This window comes from Apteryx rowi, unplaced genomic scaffold (assembly GCF_003343035.1).
Source record: "Apteryx rowi isolate R43461 unplaced genomic scaffold, aptRow1 scaffold_644, whole genome shotgun sequence".
NCBI classification, from domain to species: Eukaryota; Metazoa; Chordata; class Aves; order Apterygiformes; family Apterygidae; genus Apteryx; species Apteryx rowi.
In genome coordinates this window covers 408897-414929 of record NW_020450921.1, presented here as the reverse complement: position 1 = coordinate 414929, position 6033 = coordinate 408897, and positions in this window count along the sequence as shown.

Here is a 6033-nt window from a genome sequence, read left to right as displayed (position 1 = left end):
CTCAATTCCAGAGAGGATTGGGAGAAAGAGGGAAATTGAGATGAGGGGATAAAGTGTTGGAGACATGTGAGGAAGGAACAGCCTAAGTTGAGAGGTAAGGATTTCTCTTCCCTGTTGCATGACCCAACACAGCATGGTCACTGGTTAGTGGCTCACTGGATGTGACAGCTGCACCTAGAGACTTCAGTCCATACGCCAGGGAAAAAGCCAAAGTTCTGTCCTGCACAGTCCCCACACGGTCAACAGTGTTATTTCTTCCAGGAGATAAATTGAAGAAATAACACTATATAGTGTGTACATACTTTGCTCATTTGATGCAGACCACAGGCAGGACCCTAAATACGTTGCACCCAAATGGTGTCCAAAAGGCCCAAAATGGAGTGAGACATGGCCATCCAAGCCACAGAGATCTTCCTGGTCATAAACCACGAAGGCAGTCCGTGTGGTTTCACCTGCAAGAAAATAGGGGGAGGCAAGTGGGCAATGAGCTGACAGATGTGCAAGGAATGTTGTGATGCTGTGGCCACTGCACAAAAACGTGCCAGTTGTTTTCAAGACTTAACCCCCAAATTTTTGCCACCAGTTATAGCTTTCCCCCATCCATCATTAACATGAAACAGGACCATATTCAGAAATGTCACATCTATTCCTCTGTCGTTTGTCTCACCTAAACATTCATTAAGATCATTCTAGCATTAAAGTTTACCGAGGCTGGCTAGCCTAAAATCTAATCCAACTACCTTTGCTAACACCAGCCTGAACCCTTGCCTGGCTTCCCCTGCTGCGCCAAGAGCTGATTTTGCTCTTTGGCCTCTACTGATTAAATAAATAAATAACTTTACTCACAACTGTAACTATAGCCATAGCAATTACTCAGGGCCCCTTTCCAGCTCCAGAGCATGACTAAGAAAGGCCTTTATGTAAACTTGCTTGGTATAGTTCTGCAGATCTTAATAAGGGCTGTTTTCTTGGAAAAAGCAGTCACTGAAAAACTATGTTTGAAACTTATTTTGTTTCCATTTTAGCTGAAACCTTTGATTTTTCAATGTGAAAAGATGTTCTATTAAAAAAACCCTCAGTTTTCTCAAAATTGACTAGTTCAGTGACTACTGGCATCAACATTCCCACCATGCAAGGCATCTGTGCTATGTACAGTCCTAGGCTGGGCCCCACTGTCCCAGCTGAACAATAAACCCAATGGGTTGATCTGGCCCCTGTACCCTTCCATAGCTCATCCCACCTCCCTTGTGGCCATTCACAATAAAGAGACTGAGTACTGGGCATGGATGGTTTATCACACAAAAAAATCTGCCTCCATATGTTTATCTAGAGAAGTGGCACTGACAAAATTGCTCTTCTGGTCTCTCATTTTTATTTCCTTGGTAGCTTTCTCTTCTGGATCATCCTTTAGCCCTTTTCAGGTCTCCTATGGCTTTAACTTAGCCTGGTAACCAGCACTTTGTTGATATATAAGCTTCTCTGTTAAAATTGGCCCTATAACAAGTATTCAGGGAGCCTTCTGGTTCTTTCTTTATTCCTGGGTCCCATCGTTATCACTGTACTGGGCTATAAGTCAAATAGGKGTCACAGCCACAGCTTTCTGTGGTGTTCTTCAAATGGGATGGTGCCTTGGAACTCCCAGTCCGTGTTTTGGGCTCTACTGCCTTGTGGTTTTCAGAGCTTAGAAATCTCCTTGGAGTTTCTGATCACAAAGGCAAAGGCATTGTTTGGTGCTGCATTGCTGGTGCCTGTGTCAATTTTCTTGTAAATGAAGATTCATTGAAAGAATATGTTTGAAACATCTCTAGTTCAAATATTTTAACTTTAGCTGAAACTTGGGTTCCTCATTTTGAGAAGATGTTCCATTTCAAAAATGACTCTGTTCTTTTAAAAGCATTACAAAGCTCTAATATGAATCAAAACTGGTTTGGATTAAGCCTTTTGTTTAACCTCAAACATTATTACTTTTTTATGCTGTCTTGCATGCTGAAATGTTTCTCTTTAATTTTTTTCCCCCCTCAAAATGACAGTGAACCACAGACACTTTATCACTGCATGAGATAATGGGACTCAGTTCCAGCTTCCACATCACAAACTGTCTACCACACCATGAATCTGAACTATCKCTTCACCCCCACAGGAAGCTCTCCCTAACCGTAGATTGAGGCGTAGGCATAAGGCAGTACATGTGGGAGGTTTGTCATGCTGCTGTCCTAGAGATAAGCAGAAAGCTTCACTGAACAAAGCTGCACTAGCATCAACCACACAGCTTTTAGAGCCAGAGTACAGGCATATTCCAATTAATCACAATTATGCAAACTCATGTATTTGCGTATAACACCATGCCCAGAGTTACGGGGAATTTGGCAGTGATGCCCATGGGGTGTGAATCAGCCAGAGAAAGAATCTCGGTGCTTGCCCCAGGAAATCAAGCTGAGTGCTGAGGCTTTCCTAGCTGGCAATGGGGAGAAGGCACAAAGGCTTATTTAAAAGCACAGTGCAGCTTCACTGGAAAGTTAGTGTACTTCCCTAGTTAGCAAGGAATTTACTCCTCTGCTTCAGACTTCACACCTGAGTTTTGCATGGCCCTTTAATGGATCAGCTGGACTGCTGTGGTCCTCTCAAAGTGGTAGAGACAGAGGCAGCTGCTGGCTGGATGGCAGTCTAAATTTGCAGCTCTAAAACACCCTGCTTTGTCAATACTAAAGCAAGTGTCTCAGCCAAATTCCCAATAGCAACACTATTCACCTTCTTCAGCCCTAATCAGCTATAAGCACAGCTCCAACAGGATGGAGGTGAATCACAGTGGCAAACTCATTTCAGGGCATTAAAGTCTATATGCAGCTTCAACCTGTGGTACTCATAACATCAAGYTATGGGCTACTTGCACTGTAAGGGTCACATACTCATTTTTGTCCCTTTGTGGTACAATCCTGGCAGATCAAGTATTATTTACAGCCCTAAAATTATCTATATCTCTTTCTTTTTGCAGCTGAGAAAGAAGGTAATTTGTGAGATACTGCTCAGTTGGGGAAGTAGATATTGCTGGTTGTAGTCCATTTATTAATATGCAGGCACAGTTCTCTGCAGAACAACACCAAGGGCAAGTTCACTAAACAGGAAAATTCACTTTGGTTTATTCCTGGAAAGGAAGACAAAGGTATTCTCCCTGCTCTTATGGATGCTGCAGTTATCTATCAGTTCCTCTTTCCCAAAACAAGCAGAGATACTCCCCTGACTTCTCAAAAGCAAAAGCAGGTATCCTTCCAGGCTAGCAGTGAACACCTATGGGAGGCTAGCTGATGGGTGTCTCACCTGTACCTATCAGAGCAAAATAGATAACACCATGTTAAAGAAGACAGAAAAAAGAAATTCTAAAACTTGGCTTTTCCTAATCAGATGCAATAAGCTCAGAAGACGTGTTGAAAAGAATATGTTGATATGAAAAGAAGAAAAAATAAGCAAATTCTTTTGTGAATGTGTGAAGGAGAGTAAGTGCTTGCAAGTAGTATGACAGAGCAATACAATAAACAGGGAGAATCTTCCCACCCTTCTGTCCTGAATGACTGATGTTATAATCAGGGATGCTGAAGCTAAGCAAGAAGAGAAAAATATAAGGCCATTTCCTTGACTGTTGAAAATCAAAGCATGCACATTGATTTCTATGGAACCACTGCCGTTTATGTTGCTGCAAGGTATATCCCCAAGAGAGATGAGATAATGTGCAAGGAGGGTGAGGATAAAAGCATGTGAGAGAAATGAAAACTTATCACTTTGGCACTGTGTTCCAAATGAATACAGCTCATCAACTCAGGAAGCCTTCAAGAAAAGTTATTCTTTCAGTTTTACTTGTGCTTTATAAATAACAATGAACAAATATACTTTTCTCCTATGAATGCCTTTCCAGCAATGACATGTTGTCATCAATTATAGAAGGATTCATTATTAACTTTCATCTGATTTTCTTCAGTGCATTAGTGTTTTGCTTGTGGTTTTACATGCAATTATGCCAAGATACAGGTCTTGATTATCTTTTGGAATAGACAGGGGACAAGGCATGCAGTCTTCTTTGGAGAGCTAGGTTTGATTTTTACCTTGGAGCACAAGAGGTACTGAACACAATGACTGGATGCTAACCTCAGAGAGTGCATATTGCAAAGCTGTCGCATAACTGGTAGAGTACTGCAAATTAGGACTGTGGGACCAATGTGTTGCTGGCACTTGCATCTGCAACTGTGTTTCAGCTGAGTATCACTTATCCTTTCCTTTTTTGAGCACACAGATTTTTTGTACTCCATCCATGAAGAATATAAATCTGGAACTATAAACCTTGTGTGTAAGACTGAAAAGCAGACTGAAAATGAAAGAAACTTTAACTTGCCCTCATTTAGGCTTTTCTATACTATACATAGAAAGCTCAAAGGATTTATTATTATCTATTTTAACAAAGAAGTGCATATTTTTTTATATCATTCAAATCCTTATTTTAAGATTTACTATAACTTGATGATATGCTAATTTACAATCCCCAAAAACCGAACTCCCCAAGCAGATGACATGGGATTTTGAAAGTTCTTACTTCAGTTCTTACTGTTTTTATTCTCATCTAATAATGAGGCTGAATCTTAATTCTTTAACTCCCTGCTCCTTCCATTAAAGGCCTAAAGCTCAATAGCCCTTTCAGCAGCCCCAGCAGAACTTGAGAAACACTTGGCAATATGACCAAGAGTGTCAAGAAAAAAAACTGTTACTTGGATAGCAAGAAGAAATGCCTCTCTCCCATTTTGCGCAAGAAACAACCACAGCTTTAAAAAATAACTTGACTAAGTTTGCACAAAAGTCTGTGGCATAATCCAGATCACCTGGTTGGTACRTAGGATGACTGCACTCTCCAAATTCCCACAGATTTCAGCAAGGCCAGGATTTCATGCCTGTTGTTCCTTAAGCTCATTTTCCTTTTCTAGTATCTTCTCTTCTTAGAAGAGAAATTCTAAAGCTATTTTTTAGCAATATTAGGACTGGCTGATAAGGATCTTTATGTTGTTTTTTTAAGGTATATACAAAAAGACTGGACTATGAAGGGCCCACTGTTAACAGGATACAGTTTACTGATATTACCCTCCAGTATCCTTAAGTATTTATATTTTAATATATGTTGAAAAGACTTTGCAAAGTTCTGCTTACACTTTAAAAAAAGTCTTAAAACCAKAAGTGTTCTGCTTTGATTTACATGTAAGTATGTCAAAGATTAAAGAGCAAGACAATTACAATGTAGCTGATGAATTCTTAATCTGAGAAACAGTGGCAAATTAAGGAAAAACACGGTCTCATTACTGGTTGTCCTTTTGTGATTAAGTATTAGTTATCTGCTCTGTTTGACATTCTGTAGCCCTATTTATTTGATTAATTTAATTGTCGTCCTAATTAATTTAATTATTTTGTAGCAGGGGTTGAGAGGATGGTGCATTCACGGCTCTCTATGCGGAGCTCAGCTGGTGACGAGAGCGACGGGTCGCCGAAGCGGTGCGAGCCACCGCCGGCCCCCGGTGCCCCGTGCGCTTGCCCGTGCGCTTGCCTGATGTGGCCTCTGCTCGCCGCTGCCGCCGCGCCCTGTTCGCAGATTAAGGCACGGGATGGGATTACGCACGGTGCGTTAAATGAAGCATGCGGATCGGTCCTTGCGGGAGGGGGCCCCCAGTCCCTGCACCTTGGGAGCGATAAGGGTACAGGAGCAACTCTTCCTCTCGCAAAAAGAAAAGAAATGGGAGGGGGCGAAGGGAGGCCGGTCTCTCCGGAAGGACAGGGGGATGAGCGCCGAGGGGGATTTGGGGGCTGCTTTGTTCTGCTGCCGACCGGGCGCATCTTTACAAAGCAGCTTTTGCATCACCCGGTGGCCGCGGGCTGCGCTCTCGCCGTCCCGGGCAGCGGCGGGAGCCGGCCGCCCCCGCAGCGACTTTCTGCGCCGTCCCCGTCCTGCTTCCCGCTCCGCGGGCGCGCAGGGGGGCGGGCAGTCGCCCCGCGGCCGCCCGCGCC